General features: G+C 44.8%; 1 pseudogene; it reads right to left on the bottom strand.

The window, feature by feature from the left end:
• Positions 1-7,222: 7,222 nt before the first annotated feature.
• LOC136509075 (receptor-like protein 15) lies at positions 7,223-10,297 on the bottom strand (annotated as a pseudogene).
• Between the last annotated feature and the right edge of the window lie 9,704 nt (positions 10,298-20,001).

Here is a 20,001-nt window from a genome sequence, read left to right on the forward strand (position 1 = left end):
GCCGTGTGGACCAAAACGGGTGCGATGTACGGTCGTGTGACTGAATGGATGGGAGCTGGGAGGGTAAATTCGTCAATTCAGGCCTGGTTTAGTCACCTAAAATCTCAACTTTGGCACTATGCAAAAATAAGATTCCTCGTCATATCAAACTTACGGTACATGCATGAAGTACTAAATGTAGACAAAATCAAAAACTAATTGCACAGTTTGGTTGTACTTTGCGAGACGAATCTTTTGAGCCTAATTAGTCAATGTTTGGACAATAATTCATAAATACAAACGAAATACTACAGTGTGCTACAGTGCTGTCACAGTGATTTTGGTTGTCCAAAATCGGGCAACTAAACAGGACCTCGTTTAGAAAAACAGACTTGAGCTGTAGTTTTCTAAAAAAAAAATGGGTTTTAAAAAGTAGTTGTGAGAAACCACTGATGTCAGCCTCTTCCATGTTCTTCTTCTTGTGTGACGGGGAGGGAGCTCACCCCGCGTAAGGGAGGAGGCTCACCAAGCGCCGTCACGCAACGGAAGGTAGTGCTTGCGTCCGACTAGGTGGCGCCGAGACGAGTACCGACCACACGATCCAATCGTACGCGCTATGCGAGATTAGGCCAATTTAAACTAAATTTTGGCCTCAACTAGTATCATATGTCTAGATACATAGTAAAAATTATGCACCTGAAAAAAAAAAAACATGAAACCGTGCCAAGAATCCTAGCGTCAAAGCAAATAAGCAATTCACTCTTGAACATACCTACGAGAAGATAGCACTTGTGACGAAAGTCTTATATGGCGCGCGTGCGCCGAACGAGATAGCAGCGGACGGTTCCCTTTTCTAGTAGCCATGTTTCGTCCCGTTGGCTTCCTTTCCGTTTCTGTCCGTTTTTTTGTCGCACTCGGTCTAGATTCCGAAATGATGCGGGGTAAGGGCCAATTCAAAACAGTGCGTCCGTTTCTCTTTCTCCGTTCTCCGACTCAATGCGAATCTCCCCGTGAACCTCCCCGTCGCTGCCTTCTACTCCAGGCGAATCTCCCCGTGAGCCTTCCGTCCCTGAACCTCCCCGTCGACCGGGGCCGGTGTCGACAGCACAAGTTGATCTCCTTTTTTGCGCCGTTGGCGTGGAGGCTGAGGGCCCCGGCGGCGCGCGTGCGGCCCCCTCATCGACGAGGAAGCGGAGGCTCCTCGTCGGCGTCGTGGATTGGGGCTTCCTCGCCGCCGTCGCGTGTTCGATTTCGAGGCGGGGGCTTCGATTTTTGAAGAACAGAAGCCACGTGTATTTTTATATTAGCTCTTGCAAATACATAGGTATGACAAATAAGATGTACACTTTTTTCCCCTTTTTTTTCCTGATAACCATACTTTTTTTCAGTATCGTGTCGAATCAAACAACCTGTATAAAGTATTATGGAACATAATAAAATATATGACTTGAAAATAGTACTTTTGAATCCATATGGATGTGAAACCATTCCCCCGTCCTTTTCTTCTCCCACAAACCCGCTGTCCCGAAAGAGAAAAAAATAGCTCGTAGAATTGTTAAAATCGGCCCATTGTTAGCTCCCAGATGTGAAGCCTGACATGAGAAATCTGGAATCCGTAAGTAAAATGGGCCTTAGGAGGAAGCCAGATAGGAGAACATGGGCCTTAGGAGGAGAACGGAGATCGGATCCCGTACATGCTAGCAGCGTGCGTCCGTACCGGTCCAAGCGCACGCGCGCCGCTGTCGGCATCGGTCCAAGCGGACGCGCGCGCGCGGAGGAAGAGTGCCCCCACTTGTGAAGGATACGGGCGCGGAAAATGTCGTTGCTTACCCATGCATTACTGTCCTTGGCATGCAGCGAGGGCGTGCTTTGAACTATTGTCCTTCACCGGGTACCACACGTTTCACTACGACGACGAGCGGGTGCGGCGACCGCTGACCTGGAACGACTGAAACTTTTCAGGAGAAAGGGAACAACTCTATGACAGGCTTGGTAGCTACTGTGACTTCTGACTTGATCTTTATCAAACATGAGCTTGAAATTTTGCACAAATATAATTAAACAACCAATTATTGCTTCAGAATCGTTAATCTCCAGTTACCGTACAAGACAACGAACAGCAGAACAATTAATCTTCACGCGGACTGGTGTGAGGAGCGCTGTGGTGAGAAGCTGATATTCTCAGCTCTATTTCTTAGTTTAAAACTGGTGTAAAACTGTTCTATTTTGCTTTACAAAACAGCTTCTACTACTGGAGAAACTGTGCCAAATAGGATCTTATTATATATATAATATGGTATACGAACTTGTGACGTGGAGTATCACTGTATCACAGCATGATATGGCTGGGCAATTATTGTAGGCTGCCGACCGTGGATCCAATTTATCCATATGTGCATTGACTTGAGTCTTGTGGACATACTAAGGCATGTCTTTGCATCTGGTCTTGGTAATCCAGTCTTCGTCGTCTGGATTTCTGCTGAAACGCCATGTCCTATGCTTCCCGTCCTTTTTATTTAAGATAACGATTTCTGTTCAAACGTTTTCTTTCCATTCCCATGTGATTTACCTATGTACAGCTTTATTATATATATTATATTGTCACTACTAAAATAAGATGTCCTCTTTTACTTTCGGAGAGACAGTTCATGAGTGCCCATTAATCTTCGATCCGATGGACCGGAGTAAGCCTCCGAACGTAACACCCCTTTGACGTGGATCACGTAAGTTTATTGAGACAATTTTCCTTGTACGTCACTGAAAAATTTCAAGGTTAGTATGGAGTTGCAATGAACTTTTCGATGGTGTATATATGGGTCAACCATTTTTTTAGTGGAACACGGAGAACTGTCTCAAATATATTTGACCAATGGTAGCTATATCACTTCTATATCTCTATGTATGTGGGATTTAGGTTTTTTAGGGGAATGTGCGATTTAGGTGGATGACAAAGGGATTTCTTTTTTTCTTTTCTGTTTCTTTGGGTTATTTTCTTTGTATTCATGGTATGTTCTGTGATATGATATATTTTCAATTGTTCACATATTATCTATGAGATATTTTGTGATATATTTAGTTTGTTCTAGTAGTATATTTTCCTGTTCTTTTTCCTTTTTATGCCTTTGATTTTTTTCTTTTAAATTTATCTTTCATTTAGATTTGTCATACTTTTTTATTAAATCTATTTTCTATTTAATTACTACTTATTTTCCTTTTATTTTTTATATTTTTATTGTATCCATGTTCTTATGGTGATAAACTATTTCTCTCTACACTATAATATGGTTGTTCTCATTGTGAGCTATATTTTATCCCTATATTATTCATGAATGTTTTATGATGTATTATGGATTTTTCTTAGAAAAATTCTTGTTATATGGTGCATATTTTTTTTCAAATTATTCAATGTTAACATAATATCAATATATTTTTTCTTGGGTACTCCCCCGTCCAAGAAAATCTGACGTGCTAACCTTCACTCTTTGTGAGTCCTGGAGTACCACAGACCCCACCACTAGGCACGTCAGCCCACCCACATCGGGTCATCCTCATCCACTCGTACAGTCGCATTAGAGAGATGCCGTCCAGGCGGTCCAGAAAGCAGCAGCATTAATGTCATCTATGCTACGATGGCAGATGTAGGGACATGCAAGTCATTTTGCCCCCCCCCTTTTTTTTTTTGTACTCGCTCCTAATCTTCTAACCTTTCAACGGGACAAAGAGAGTACATTTTAAAATATTATACTGTAAAATTTATAATAAAGTTTGTTGTGTATATTTTTTTTAGTGGAACACATGAAACTGTCTCGAATATATACGACCAAAGTTAGCTATATTTCACTTCAAACTAGTCGTCCACTACTTCCCCTTTCTCCCTCAAGCTCCAACATAAGGCAGACGACGAAGGCATTGCCAAGAGAGCCACGAGACTCTTACAGCGGCCTTCAACGCCAAGCTCCACAACCTGATGCTATCACCATGCAGAGGCGAATGGGTTCATGCGCATCACTAAGTTCTATTGGAATAGAAATATTCCTCTTCTCACCAATATGGGTGTTGGATAAAGCCCAAGATCATTACGTAAGGAGGCTGCTACAGCGGTGGTGGGGAGGAAGAGGAAAGATACTAGGCCCAGGAAGAGGAAAGATATGAGACCAGTGCATGGCGGAGGACGGACGCTGCATCATGTCACCCTCACTCAGGGAGGAGACCGGCCAGGGCACACCGCACACGTCGTGGGCAAGGGTGGCCACTGCAGCGGAGGCATCGGTGGCAGCACGCCACCCGGTGAAAAGTGATGGCTATATACTTTTAGTATGGAGTTGCAATGAACTTTTCGATGGTGTATATATGGTGCATCCCGTCAATGTTTTTTAGTTTTTTTAGAAAAAAGAATCTCATCTAGTGACCTTCAGGAGCGGACAACATTTTAGCCAGATTGACTTTGTCCTCGCGAGAAGAAAGGACAAACGAGCATGCTTGGATTGCAAGGTGATACCAGGGGAGTGTGTTGTTTCTCAACATAAGCTTTTGGTGGCAGACTTTCGTTTTCAGGTGCGTGTCCGTAGGGATAAACAAGCTAAGATTGAAAGAACAAAGTGGTGGAAACTGAAAGGGGAGACGTCAGAGGTATTCAAGGAAAGGGTTATCAAAGAGAGTTCTTGGAAGGAAGAAGAGGACATAAACAACATGTGGGAGAAGATGGCAACCAACATTCGGAAGGTGGCCTCAGAGGTGTGTGGAGTAACCAAAGGAAGTGGAGGCGAGGCTAAAGATACTTGGTGGTGGAACGAGGAAGTCCAAAAGGCTATTAAGGAGAAGAAAGAATGCTATAGACGCTTGTACCATGACAGGAGTGTGGACAACATAGAGAAGTATAAGGTGGCAAAGAAGACTGCAAAACGAGCTGTAAGTGTGGCAAAGGGTAGAGCATACGAGGATCTTTACCAACATTTGAGTACGAATGAAGGAGAGAAGGACATTTATAGGATGGCTAGGGTTCGTGAGAGAAAGACAAGGGACTTCAACCAAGTTAAGTGCATTAAGGATGAAAGGGAGCATCTTTTGGTGAAGGAGGATGAGATCCGACATCATGGCAAGAGTATTTTGACAAATTGTTCAATGGTGAGAATATGAGCACAACCTTTTAGTTGGATGACTCTTTTGATGACACCAATAGGCGCTTTGTGCGGAGAATCCAAGAATCTGAGGTCAGAGAGGCGTTGAAAAGGATGAAAGGAGGTAAGGCGATGGGACCAGATGGTATCCCAATCGAGGTGTGGAGATGCCTCGGGGACATAGCTATAGTATGGCTAACCAAGCTGTTCAACCATATTTTTCGATCAAACAAGATGCCTGACGAGTGGAGGAGAAGTATATTGGTACCGATCTACAAGAATAAAGGGGATATTCAAAGTTGTACTAATTACCGAGGAATTAAGTTGATGAGTCATACTATGAAGCTATGGGAGAGAGTTATCGAGCATCGCTTGAGAGCAATAACGCGGGTCTCTATGAACCAATTTGGTTTCATGCCCGGAAGGTCAACCATGGAGGCTATTTTCTTAATAAGACAAGTTATGAAGCGGTATAGGGAGAAGAAGATGGACCTACACATGGTTTTTATTGACTTGGAGAAGGCTTATGATAAAATACCAAGGAATGTTATGTGGTGGCTTTGGACAAACATAAAGTCCCAACGAAGTACGTCGGGCTCATTAAGGACATGTACAACAATGTTGTGACTAGAGTTCGAACAAGTGATGGAGACACAGATGACTTTCCGATTAGGATAGGACTACATCAAGGGTCAGCTTTGAGCCCTTATTTGTTTGCCTTAGTGATGGATGAGGTCACAAGGGACATACAAAGGGACATCCCTTAGTGTATGCTTTTCACGGACGATGTAGTACTAGTTGATGAAAGCCGGACAGAAGTGAATCAGAAACTGGAGTTATGGCGGGAGACTTTGGAGTCCAAAGGTTTTAGACTCAGTAGAACTAAAACTGAGTATATGAGATGTGACTTCGGCACTACTACTTGGGAGGAGGAAGATATTAGTTTGGAAGGTCAAGTAGTGCCTAGGAAGGATACCTTTCGATATTTAGGATCAATGCTACAGAGAGACGGAGATATTGATGAAGATGTTAGCCATAGAATCAAAGCAGGGTGGATGAAGTGGCGGCAAGCATCTGGTGTCCTATGTGACAAAAGGGTACCACAGAAGTTAAAAGGCAAGTTTTATAGGACGACGATTAGACCTACTATGTTGTATGGTGCAGAATATTGGCCTACGAAAAGACGACATGTTCAACAGTTAAGTGTCACGGAAATGCGTATGTTGCGTTGGATTTGCGGTCATACAAGAAGGGATCGAGTTCGGAACGATGATATACGTGATAGATTAGGGGTAGCACCAATTGAAGAAAAGCTTGTCCAACACCGGTTGAGATGGTTTGGACATGTGCAACGGAGACCTCCAGAGGCACCGGTGCGTAGTGGAATCCTAAGCCAGGATAGTAACGTGAAGAGAGGCAGAGGAAGACCGAAGTTGACTTGGGTAGAGGTAATAAAATGAGACTTGAAAGGATGGAATATACCCAAAGACTTAGCCTTAGATAGGAGTGCTTGGAAGACAGCTATTCACGTGTTTGAACCTTGATTGTTTCTGCTGGGTTTCAACTCTAGCCTACCCCAACTTGTTTGGGATTTAAAGGCTTTGTTGTTGTTGTTGTTGTTGTTTTAATGATGGGTGTCCTCAGTGCGCTTCACATTTTGGAGCTCAAAAGTTCAAGGTTGTCCTTAAGGCACGTCACTGGTTATTAATATATGTTTTCATTGGCGCACAATTAAATGTCTATCACTTTCTCCTGTCAAGTTGTGAGGTTTTCACCTAGGGTATCTCATGCAAGGCCATGTATTATAGTTTATCACAATGCTAGTGTGTGCTTTTGAATTGTACTACTATGTTGTACATTGCCCTCTTAGCAAAAGGGTTCCATATAATGGAGACATACTTCGGGAACGGTGTCAGTGTAGCACTGCTACAGAACACAGATCTTTATTGAGAAATTCAAAATATAAGAAGCAGAACAAATACTCTCCGGCATATGTGACATTACCATTGCGCTCGGCCATACTCCCTCCGTTCCATTGAGTTTGTTGTTTGAAAACCGTGCCCCCCTCGTAATCCCGGTTCCCGAGCGACAAACTCAATGGGACGGAGGGAGTAGCTTTCAATGAACTATAGTCGAAGTACCAGAAGCTGTCCCATTGAATGGCAAAACAAGAATGCAACAGTGACCCAGAATGCCAATACGAATGACGCAGCACTGATAATATAAAGGACTAAATCATCAGATGCCGCATCCACATCTCCCACTTCCATAGGGCCTGTAATAAGAGAGCACTTGTTCCCCTCTGACAAATTGTGAAGGTTAGCATTGCCCAAGTAGCTCTCCCCACTGAACGAGCTGAACTGGCCAAAGTTTGGTATGCACCCTGACAAGTTGTTGTAGGCAACAGAGAACACCTCCAAAGATGACATCTGAGTCATTTGCCAAGGTATCAGTCCACTCAGCTCATTATGGGACAAATCCAAGCTTTCCATGGCGCTCATGTTTGCAATGGTAGCTGGGATTTGGCCAATAAAGAAATTGTGCGATAGATTGAGGGACTTGACATGGCTCAGATTTCCTATCTCCCAAGGGATCTCCCCTGATAGCATGTTTGCCGATAAGTCGATGCCAGACATTAGATTGAAGAAACTGCGGCTGTATGTGTAAACATTCCCTTTAGTGGGGAAGGTGAAGCCTTGACGGATATAATCGGCATTATACCAGAATAGTGAATCATCGTTGTCCATGTTAGGTTGCCCCACATCCAAGCTGATACCATAGGACACGGACGAAAAATCATAGTCATCATCATTAAGATATCCAAATGAGATGCCACCTATGCAAACTGGTAATGAACCTGAAAGTCTATTCTGCGACAGCTCAATTATATTCAAGTAACGGAGATGATAGAGGTTTGCGGAGATCTGCCCCTCAACCATATTCGCACCCAATAGGAGAAACTTTATTTGAGAAAGATGTTGTATCCAATCAAGACTGCCCTTGAACTGGTTATAACTTAGATCTAGAGCCATGACAGAGGAGCTGTTGAAAAAATAACTAGGAAAGCCTGTGAGGGTATTGCCCGATATGTACAAAAAGTGTAGTGGTAACTTGCTGCTACAGTTTGGTATATACCCATGGAAGTCGTTGTCTGATATATCCAGATAACCAAGACCAGTCATATTGCAAATCATTGGATAAATTTCTCCAGCTAAATTATTACTTGCAACACTAAAAAATTCTAAGGAAGAAATATTCCAAAATGATACATCAAGTTCGCCGGACAATTTATTATCATGAAAATCCATGATTGATACATAACCTGATAGATTGTTAGGCAATGCTCCTTCAAAATAGTTGCTATCGAGGTATATTTCTCCAACATTACAGACATAATTAGCCCCACCAAGTATGGGACCCATGAGACTGTTGTTCAAGAGCTTCAGGTATTCCAGCAACAACAAATCACTGAACAAGCAAGATGGCACCCCCCCCTTAAAGTTTATTGTTTGATAGGTCTACAAAATACAAGTTGCTAATATTGCACAGAGATGATGGTAAATGTCCAGAAATATTGTTATAAGAAGCATCTAGAGCACTTAGATTGGGAAACACTGAGCTGATGTCCGTTGGCAGCTGTCCTGTGAAAAAATTCATAGATATGTTGATCATTTGGTTATTAGATTGTTGCTGCCACATCAGATCCAATGATCCTACTAGCAAGTTATTTGCAAGACCTAGATAAATCAGAGCTGTTTCATTTGAAAACATCCAGCTAGGCAGGCTCCCTGCTAAGTTGTTATTGGATAGATCAAGGAATTGCATATGACGTTGTGTGACAAATAAATTTGGTCCTGCAATGATACTATTGTCAAGGTTACACCCAGAGAGCATTAGTGCCCGCAGTTGAAATGGTGTCACACTTGTGAGGAACTTCACATCAATAGCCAATTCAGTATTCCTCGATAGGTCTACCTCCTTTAACATGGTACAGTTCCATAGCAAAAAGAAATCAAACTTCCCATTTAGATTATTTTCTGATAACTTGAGAGTTTTAAGTGACAAAGAATTATTCGAAGACAAGCTTATAGGTATGTGCCCTTGAAGGAGATTTCCTGAAAGATCCAAGTATTCAAGGCATGGAAGCTCAAATAACCAAGCTGGGATGCTTCCACTGAATTGGTTCAATCCAAAATGCAGTTCTCGCAATGTTTTGAGGGTCCTTGTGTGATCTATGTCCTTTAGTATGGTGCAATTTCATACCCAAACGAAATCAAACATCTCGTTTAGATTTTTTTTTGACAAGTTGAGATTTTAAATCAACAAAGGAAGATTTGAAGATGAGCTCACCGGTATATGTCCTTGAAGGAGATTTTCCGAAAGATCCAGATACTCAAGGCGTGGAAGCTCAAATAAGCAAGCTGGGATGCTTCCATTCAACTGATTGTGTCCAAGGCTCAATTCTCGCAAGTTCTTGAGATTTTTGAAAGCTAGCATGAAGCATAAATACACTAATAATAAATACGAATAATTGCAGGAACTATCATAAAGAAAATAAACAACAGTGAAACATGCAATGTACCTATGTTATGAAGAGCACCGCCCATACCGGTTGCATAAAAATTTATGACTTCAAGAGAACCCAATCTACCAAGAGATTCCAAGGCATTATCCCCAATCAAAGAATTTCCACTGAGGTTGAGATACCGAAGCTTAGACAATTCTTGAAGCCCTGATAAAAAAGTTTTTTATTACTATCAATGAGGTGCTTGTGCTTCGACAGAAATTACTATGAACAAAGTCAAGGTGGCACATGAATGTATAGGGACTTATGTACCATCTAAGTTCTGAAGACAAGCAGAATTCCCAGTAAGATCCAGCAGCTGAAGCTCATGAAATGAGGACAAGATGGTCAAATTGAGATTCCAGCATGGACCTTCATAGTATTGGAAGTACATATAGTTGAGCTTGAGACCCGACACTCGTGTGCTGTTGTTGCAAGTGACCCTCTCCCAGGTGCAGCAGTCATCACTCCGGCCCCATGTTTCAGGAATTACGGAGCCCTTGGTCTCCAACAGGGAGGATCTGATGCGCATAAGAGCAATCCTCTCCTCAACAAAGCAGGCACCTGCCATGTGAATCATGAACTGCAAAATGAATAGGACCCAAAGCATGATTCCCCATGGGAAGTAGCAGCTCATAGTTTCTTGGTGAGTTGAAGAAGTGGCAGACGATTGAAAAGGTTTTGCCCCCTTCACCGAACAATCCATGGAGAGATATACTCCCTCCCTCCCAAAATAAGTGTCGTTCTCGCTTCCCGAGAAACAAGTGCCGGCAATTATATAATAAAATATATAAATATTTATGCTAAGTTATTAGTATCATCGAAAAGATCTTTCAGTCTAGTTTTTTAACAAATTTATTTGAAGATATAAATATTGTACGTATTTTCTACAAATTGAGTCAAACTTGTGGCACGAAAACCCAAAACGACACTTATTTTGGGACAGAGGGAGTAATTCATATATAGAGAGAGAGAGAGACTAAGGTTTTATAGGCGAGCGAGAATACTTCTTTCAACGGCAAATATTTTGAGGTCATCGTTTAATGGTCATGCGGTCAAAAGCAGCTCACTGTAATGCACTACTGATTGCATGACGGAGATGGCACTGATTACAAGGAGACTTGTGTGGAGCTGACGTTGGCCGCCATGGGCGGCGACCGTACATAGATGATATTGGGAAGAAATACCTAGAATTTTTATGAAATACACACGTTGAAACTTCTAACCGATAAGGCACAGCTTCTCCACCGGCTTCGGAGCCGTTTGGAGCCATTTTGGGCCAAACAGTGATGGACCCCCGCGGCAAGGCATACTCCTAGTGGACTCACGGCGGCGCGACGGACCTTGTCAGGCACGAGGCACCCCTGGTGGGCTACCGGCGGCGCGGCGCCCCCCCAATAGCCTCTCGGCAGGAAGGCGGCCTAGATCTGCCCACTAGGCATCCCATGGCGGCTTTCCAGTAGCACGGTGCCCCCAACGGACTTCCAGCAGCACAACGCCCCCCAACTCCTCGCCACCCCCCCCAAAAGACCTCCCGGATCTTCGCTAGGCACCCCCCAATGGCCTCCCATGGCATGATGGCCCCTAGACGCGTCAACACACAGGCGAGAACGATAGTACATGATGGAACACTAAGGGCGTGTTTGGAACACTACACATGGGCAGCCAGGCCCGGTGACCAGGCCCAGACCAGCCACAGCCTGCCTAGGCCGGTGCAGGGCACCATGTTTGGCTGATGCATGAACTGAGCCAGGCCCAACACAAAACATGTTTGATTCCACAGCGCAGAGCCAGGCCCAAAGCCAACCACCACCAACTACCAGGCCGGGAACTTGTTTGGTTCCTAGCCTGACCAGCAACTACCACTCACAACAGTATGAACAAATGAAGAAGACCATGAACAGATGAAGAAGAGCAATAACTAAGCAGTAAAAAATCAAGGGCCTTAGACTAATTAACTTCATAATCATGGAGTCATTGCTGCTTAAAATTAACACCAGTAACTTTTCATGGTTCTAAATTAACAACAACAACAAGCAAGGAGTCACCATTGGCAACAGAATTCTCAAAAGCAAACAGATGACACAAATCAGAAACACACAACAGCAGCTCTTCCATTCCATCAGGGAGTCATCACAGGCCTAACCTGGACACTTACAGGTGGCATTGTTGCCCCTCTTCATCCAGAAACCGAGCACCAACACGACCTGAGCGGTGATTAACACCTTCTTGGACCAAGCAGCCTTACCTTGTTGAGGTTCAGCATTGATTGCAACATGATCATCCTGAAACACATAGGGGAGTGCCCCTACTGCTTCAACAGATGGATACTCATGTCCATTGTACTCCTGCAAAGCTCTAACAGCAGCATCATAGTTGCTGAATTTCTTGTGAACAACACCTCTCACCCCTATCACATATTTATTGCACAGGTGCCAGCTTAGGTAAATGCCAGCATGCTTGCCATTGAAAATGACATAGTACCCAGCCATTTCCTCTGAAATGAAGAATGGTTACAGCCTCAGTCAACAAATAATGATCATGTATGGTGTAATGACATCACTAGCAACATAAGAACAACCAAGACATGCCTCAGATAGCAATCATCATAGGTGGCAGTAATTTACATGATTGCCATGGAATCGTGTGTGATGACATGCCACCTCAGATTGCATGTTCCATGGTGGCATGTCAATATCACACGATTTAATGACAAACATGAGTAATTGGAGCAAAGCAGTAGGCACATCAGATTGCTATGCATCCCATCATAGGCCCAAAAACACCATAAGATTTACATAGTGGCCCCAGCTTCAAAATTTGGTGGTTTTTACTAGTTAAGAATCATTGGTGACTCCTATGACAGATCAAAATATCAAACAAGAACCAGAAGAAAAGCAAGGTCATGGATGACATGATATCCATGATCACATCCATACTCTGCCATCAGCACAAGGAAGAAGGGGCTGTTGCAGGGTATGGATGTGTCTCATGGGTACAATGGCACACTTGACAAGTTTGTGCAATAGGCAAATACAAACCACAAGTAAAAAAAAGGAGCCACCTCTAACATTTTTTGTTTGCATCATTGGCCAATAATTTTCCCACAAGTACCACCAAATAAAACTAGCAAAAGCATCCAAAAGAACCAAGATGATATGAGAAAGTACACATCAACAACCATATAATAAAGCATATAGAGTATCAAATAGGGGCAGCCAACAGAGGCCACCAAAAGTGCATTACAGATCCATGTTTGCCTCAACCATGTGGGCACAAATAACTACCAGCTCTCCACTATAGTTAGTCACCATCCAACTAGACTAACCCAAAAGGTCAAGTGTCAATCAGCCAAGCTTGCTACACAAAAGCTACACCTAAGTGTCATCAAAAGGTGGGAGAGTGGGTGAGGGAGGTGGAGGAACTATACATCTCTACAGTCAACCCCCTCATGACCTTGCTGTCCAAGGTGGACAGAACTACATGAAGTAGTTCTTGGCAAGGTAGGTCCTCATCCAAATGTCCCTATGGCTACTCTCCATCTTAACAAAGCCTGTTGCTAGGGCCTTGTTCTCAAGCAGATAGGTGTAGGCAACTATGAGGGCCTCAGTGGTGAACCCAGGCATATCCATGATAGCAAGGTAAAGGTCAGGGTCAACATGACAAGCCCCAGTCTCCCTAAGTGCACTGGCAACATCTCTAACAACATCAGACATGTTGGTGATCATGAGGATCTCAATGAAGGTCCCCCTCTTCCTCTTGTTACCCACTGCATCTTGGGACTACTGAAGTGTGGCCTTGCTACCCTGAGCCAGCTCAGTAGGCTTGTTCTCAACAGAGCCATCCCCCTCAATCTTAGCAGCTTGGCTGTCAGCCTGGTTCACCCCAAGGGCCTCACCAGAGCCAACAACATACTTTCCAGTGGCCATTGAGTGTCCAAATATGGCTTCCATCTCAGCAAAGAACCTTATAGGATAGTTAAGGAACTCAGCATCCTTAGGGTGGTCCTGTAGATGGTTATACAGTGCAAGATGAGGACAGGTATGTAACTAAGATTAGTTAGGGCAGTTAGATAGATAAATGAACCATGTGTCTACCTTGCAGTGGCCAAGGTAGTCATCTTGGTCCAGCATGATTGCCTGAGTGTCACTGTCCCACTAGGCACCACTAAGTTCCCTTATCTTTGTGATCCTAGACCACTTCTGCCTCCATTTCCTTAGGTGATTGTACACCTGAGTTGGGCTAACTACGTCACCACTGTACTCTTTCAAGCACTTGGCCACATAGTTAACATCCTTGTCCTTGAACACCTTATCAGGCCTGGTTCCATCATTCAACATCTGGGCCATCCTCCTTAGAACAAACCCTGAGGTGTTGTTGTTCCACCTCATGGGACCAGCACTGCTGCTGCTGCTGCAGCTGGAGCAATAGGTGAAGCAACAGGTGGAGCCTCACCATCAGCACCCAGCACATCAGCAGCAGGCACAAACCCAACCTCAGCCTCAGCAGCCATTCCTAACTGGTAACCATTGCAGAATCAGAATAGGTTTAAGAACATAGAAGGTGTGTGTTGCAGTACACAGTGGCCTCAGTACACATAATGGTGATGTTATATTGCACAAGAGGTGTAAAACAAGACATCATTGGTGGCTGCCAAAGAATTGAAAAAAATCAGTAAAATAGGTACATGACAGGCATGAAGTGTTCTATACCATCCACAGGTTGCCATCACATTGAGTTAAACCTAAAGGTTGCTTGTCCTATGGATGATGCTAGAACACTTGATGACTAGCATGAAAAACAGGATCATGAGCAAAAAGACAACCACCTCAGTCATTACAGTTACATCATATGCCACAGAAAATCAAATGATATAATAAACATTAGTCTCAGCTTGTCCACAAATTATTACATAACATGTTTTCAAACCAATTGTTCCAAACCAGGGTCAACAAATAAAGTTCATCAACAACAACCATGCATGTTTCAGGTCCTATGGCTGCCCCTACCCTGCCACATGGCATTACAAATTTCATCCCTCCTAGCAGTCATGGCAACTATGTCCTGGGCCAACAACTCATCATCTGGCTCAGGGATTGGGATGTTTGGTGGAAGCCAATCCTCATCTGGCACACAGTAGTCATAACCAAAACCCAGGATCTAGTTATGCAGGATGCAGTAGGCAATGACAAGCTTGACCTGGGTCTTGTAAGGGTGAAATGGCTTGTTGTCTACAATACGAAACTTGTTTTTCAAAGCCCCAAAAGCCCTCTCAACAGTCACCCTAAGTGATGAGTGTCTCAGGTTGAACAATTCTCTAGCATTGGTTGGCCTGTTGGTGCTACTGTACTCAGACAAATGGTACCTAACCCCCCTGTAGGGGGGTAGAAAGCCATTGCGGCATGCATAGCCTGCATCTACAAGGTACATTTTACCTACAAGTGCATCAGGGATGGACATTATAGTGTGTAATGGCTGGTATGGACACAAGTGCAGTGGACATGTGCTGTGTGTTACCTTCAGGCACAGTAAACCCATCCTCCCTCTCAATGGCATCATGAAGTATGTGGGAATCATGTGCAGAGCCCTCCCAGCCAGCCAAGACATAGGTGAACTTCAGGTCCCAGTCCACAGCAGCCATTAAATTTTGTGTGGGTTCCTTCTTCCTACCCCTGAAAGCCTGCTGCATTCTCCTAGGCACCCTAGCCAAGCAATGAGTGCCATCAATGGCACCAGTCCTATAAAAAGGGACATGTGATAAGCTTGGACAAAGATTAGGTGATGGTGAACACTATAGAATGACAATTACCTTGAAGTATGGGTTCCATCTAGGGCTGCCAAGTATCTTTGGATGAGTGGCATTTGAGGGGGGCTTGATCAACTCATTTCTAAGCTCACCAACAGCATACAAGACTTGGTGAAAGTGCCTGTGGACTGTCTCAATGGACCTCCTAAGAGATTGGTGCACTACCCTAAACCTTTGGTTGTGACCAACAATATGGAGGAACATGGCAACCTGCTCCTCAACAGTAAGACCAGCCTTCTCTGGTACTAGCCCTCTAGTTCTAAAAAGGTCACACAGTGCAAAAAAGGGGGCTCTGGTCATCCTAATCATGGATAGACACTCCCTATCAGTGGACCTATAAATGGCCATGAGGGTGCACTGCCTGTGCTGCTCAGCATCACACCTCAGATGGTAAAGCAGTGGGTCTGGTTCAGGGATAGGCCTCCTAATCCTACTGGCAACATATGAAACCATGACAACAACCAAAGAAGAAGCTTGCTTGGCCAACTCATCTCTTTTCTGTGCAGGATCCATCTACATGCATGAACAATTAAAGACAAACTAATTTAATTTACCCTGGTTGGCATCAGCTTGGTTTTTAAACAATGCATGGTTAAAAGATGTCACGGCTACATCAAAAAATGCCTCCCAGTGACAATATGGACATCATCATCGACCAATATAGTAAACACAGAGCAAAACCAATAATCCAAAGCATGAACAAGTGTAAATAGTCACGGCTGCATCCAGAGAATGCCTCCCAGTGACAATATGGACATCATCATCGACGAATATAGTAAACACATAGCAAAACCAATAATCCAAAGCATGAACAAGCCTAATAAGTCACGGCTGCATCCAGAGAATGCCTCCCAGTGACAACATGGACCTCATCATCGAACACAGTAGTAAAAACTGAGCATAATGCATCATACTAATCATGACGCAGCATAAAAAGTCATGGCTGCATTAATGAAATGCCTCCAAGTGACAGTATAGCACCATAATGGACCACGAAACAGCATAATAAACCATAATCCACCAGCATCACAGAGCAAAAACATGCAAAGGGGAAAAATTAGATGCCTTGGTGGTGGATTTCACCTCGGGGTGGTCGACGGACCAAGAACCGGACGAAGAAGAAGAAGAGGCGACGAAGAGGAAGCAGATCCGGACGGAGAAGAAGCAGATCCGCACGGGGAGGAAGCAGATCTGTTACACGGCACCACCGCACACCACCGGAAATGAGGAAGAAGACCGCAGCCTCCCGGAGTCCCGGCAGCAATGGAGGAGCGTCGCCGCGCCCTCAAAGATCCGGTCCTGGGGAACCGAGGCCAAGCACGCCGCACCGCCGGACCACACCTACCTCACGCCACCGGTCTCTCATGGGAAATGGTGGAAATGGAGGAGAAGCGCTCAGGGAAGAGGGAGGACTCCTTATAAAGGCGACGGAAATCACCGGAGGAAAGCGCGCGCGGAGGTTTCAGCCTTCCCGCGCGAGCCCGGGAGACGGCGCCCGAATCGCCAAAATCGCCCGCGCGAGCGCCGCCATCGGCCATGCCCTAGAAAAACGATGGGGGGGGGGGGGAGCTTCGCTCCAGAGCCAGGCTGGGAGGGGGGAAAAGCACCGTGGGAGACAGGCCGAGAGATGGGCCAAGCGTGGCAAACACGGGCTGCTGCACCATATGGGCTCGGGCCACCCCCACGCTCCCCAGCAAACACGCCCTTAAGTGGCAAATAATTGAAAAGGCTTTACCACCCTTGGCCGGCGGACAAATTATGCATGCTTGGTGATATATAGACCAAGGTCTCTTATAGGAGAGCGAGAATCCCTGCTTCTTTTTATATACTCTAGAAAATAATACTTCTCCATTTTAATGAACGGTAAAAGGTAAATGTGGTCATTTTAATTAAGGCACCGTTTGGTGGTGGTGCTCCCTCGGCTTCAGCTCACCGAAATAAACCATGAGTTGGTAATTTTTTTTTGGGAAATTAGTTGGTAAAATTGCTGTTTTTAGTTTCACTAGTTTCTGCTACTCTGAGCATTATATACTCTCTTTGTTTCAAATTATAAGTCGTTTTGACTTTTCTAAATACGTAGCTTTTATTATATACCTAGATATTATACTATGTTTAGATACATAATAAAAATTATGTACCTAATTTATAATTTAGAACGAAGGGAGTAGTAAGCAGGCAGAACCATGTGAAACCATGCCAAACACGTCATAAGAATCATGGCGTCAAAGCAATTCACTCTTGAACGTACTGACTCTACGAAGGAGATAGCAGCACCTGCGTGAAGGAGACGGGCGCGGAAATATCGTTGCATGCCCATGCATTATTGTCGTTGGCATGTAGCGAGGGTGCTTTGAATTATTGTCCTTCACCGGGTACTAGACGTTTCACTGCGACGACTTGCGGGTGCGGCGACCGTTGACCTCGAACGACCGAAACTTTTCAGGAACAAAGCGAACAACTATATATGCCAGGCTTGGTAGCTAGTACTGAGTTGATTCTTATCGGAGGTTTTTATGTCCGTGCATGCTTCAGAATCGTTAATCTCCAGTTCCCGTGCATGATTTGATCGACACACAGGACTCGAACTAACGCAAAGGAACCGCAGATTAATTCATGCGGACTGGTGTGTGAGTAGGAGTTTTGAGAAGCTGATATTTTCAGCTCTATTTCTCATATATATTCCTTGTGAGAGCAGGTTTTTAGGAGATCTCGTGTAAAACTGTTCTATTTTACTTTACAAAACACCTTCTACTGCTAGAGAAGCTGTGCCAAATATGTATGATCTTGTGTATTCTAACTTCTCGTGGAGTATCACTGTATCAGCATGATGGCTAGGCAATTATTGTAGGCTCCCGACCGTGGATCCAACGTATCCATGTGTGCATTGACTTGGGAGTCTTGGACATAAAGCAAGTCTTTGCATCTGGTCTTGGTCATCCGGTCTTCGTCATCTGGATTTCTGCTGAAACGTCACATCCTAGGATTCCCCTCCTTCTTTAAGAATAACGATTTCTGTTGAAATGTTTTCTTTACATTCTCATGTGATTTACCTATGTACAGTTTAATTGTTGTCACTACTAAAAAAAGGTGTCCTCTTTTACTTTCAGAGACAGTTCATATAAGTGCCAATCTTTCTATCCGATGGACCGGAGTAAGCCTCCGAACACCCCCTTTGACGTGGACTAGGTAAAGTATATTGAGACAATTTTCTGTACGTCACTGAATGTGCGATTTACGTGGATGACAAAGGGATTTTTTCTTTTCTTTTATGTTTCTTTGGGTTATTTCTTTGTATTGAAAGCCAGGCCTCCCCTTTTATAGCCCAGGGGGTGGCCAGTTACATGTTCGAGAGGTAGAAGGAGGAGATGTAGAATCCTTGGAGAAGACGCCTTCCTTCTCCATGTATCGTAGCGGCATCCCGTGTATGCCGCCGGCGATCCTTTCTTGCGGTATAAGCCGTGTCAGTCTTGGTAGGGGTCGGGTTGTCCTTCCCGTGCCATGGTCGTAACCGTCATGATCGCCTACGTCTGTGACCCCTGACGGGCCTCCCCCTGTAGATCTTTACGTCGGCTCTCACCCGACGTCTGTCATGGCTTCTGGGTTAACAACAGATTCCAAGGCTTCTTGGGATGATGCCAAGTGGCGGTGGCTGCCTCTACTGCCTGTACTCGAGATGCTTGCCGTGTTCCAGTCCCATAGCTCTACGATGGTAGGTGCTGTAGCCTGCGGCGGTTTGTACATGGCGTGCGCCGCGGTTCCTAACGGACGGTATAGGTACGGCGTACTCCTCGACGGTGCCATCACGGGGCCCAGCCCGCCGTACGTGGGGGCAGGCTATTCTATGACGGATTTTAGTCCGTCATGTATCACCAAATTCCTTGTAGTGCTCTGCCGCAGGCCCACGCTCCCTTCCTTGGGTGGAGCAAATAGAATCTTGTCTGCTGCCCCGCATCCCTGCATTAAATGAGCAGTACATTGCTTGGGGGCGCGTGCAGTTGCGAGCGGCGAGCAGAGCCCTTAGGTCGGGCGAATCGGTTAGGTCGGGCGAATCGGTTAGGTTGGGCTCCTCCCTTATGTCGGGCGGGATGGACCTTGCGTCGCCCGCCTGGTCCTGCGTCGCGCGAGGCGGAGTTACCTCGAGCGCCTGCCTTGCATCGGGCAAGCCGAGACGTGGGCTGAGCATTGGCGGTTTCGGCCGCTTGACGGCCCATGTTTTCTGTTTGGGCCTTTTGGCTGATGCGTTTTGTTCCCAGGCGGTTTTATGTTTTCTCTGAGTGTTTTTAAGTACGTGTTTTGGGGTAACCTTAATTTAGGTACCCAACACTGTGTGACCTCTCACGGACCTTTGGCACCTGTCTTCACTATTGACCTTCCAATCAAAATGATGCGAGACTCATTCCCTTATTATGAGCTATGTGGCCACTCCACATGTCAAAGGGTACGGTCTAGCAAAACTTACAAAGTCCATAGTGTAAAACACTTGGCCATGCAATCATCGATGGGTGAAGGTATGCAAACCTTACTAAACACAAGGC

Source organism: Miscanthus floridulus, chromosome 15, assembly GCF_019320115.1.
Source record: "Miscanthus floridulus cultivar M001 chromosome 15, ASM1932011v1, whole genome shotgun sequence".
In the NCBI taxonomy this organism is placed as follows: domain Eukaryota; kingdom Viridiplantae; phylum Streptophyta; class Magnoliopsida; order Poales; family Poaceae; genus Miscanthus; species Miscanthus floridulus.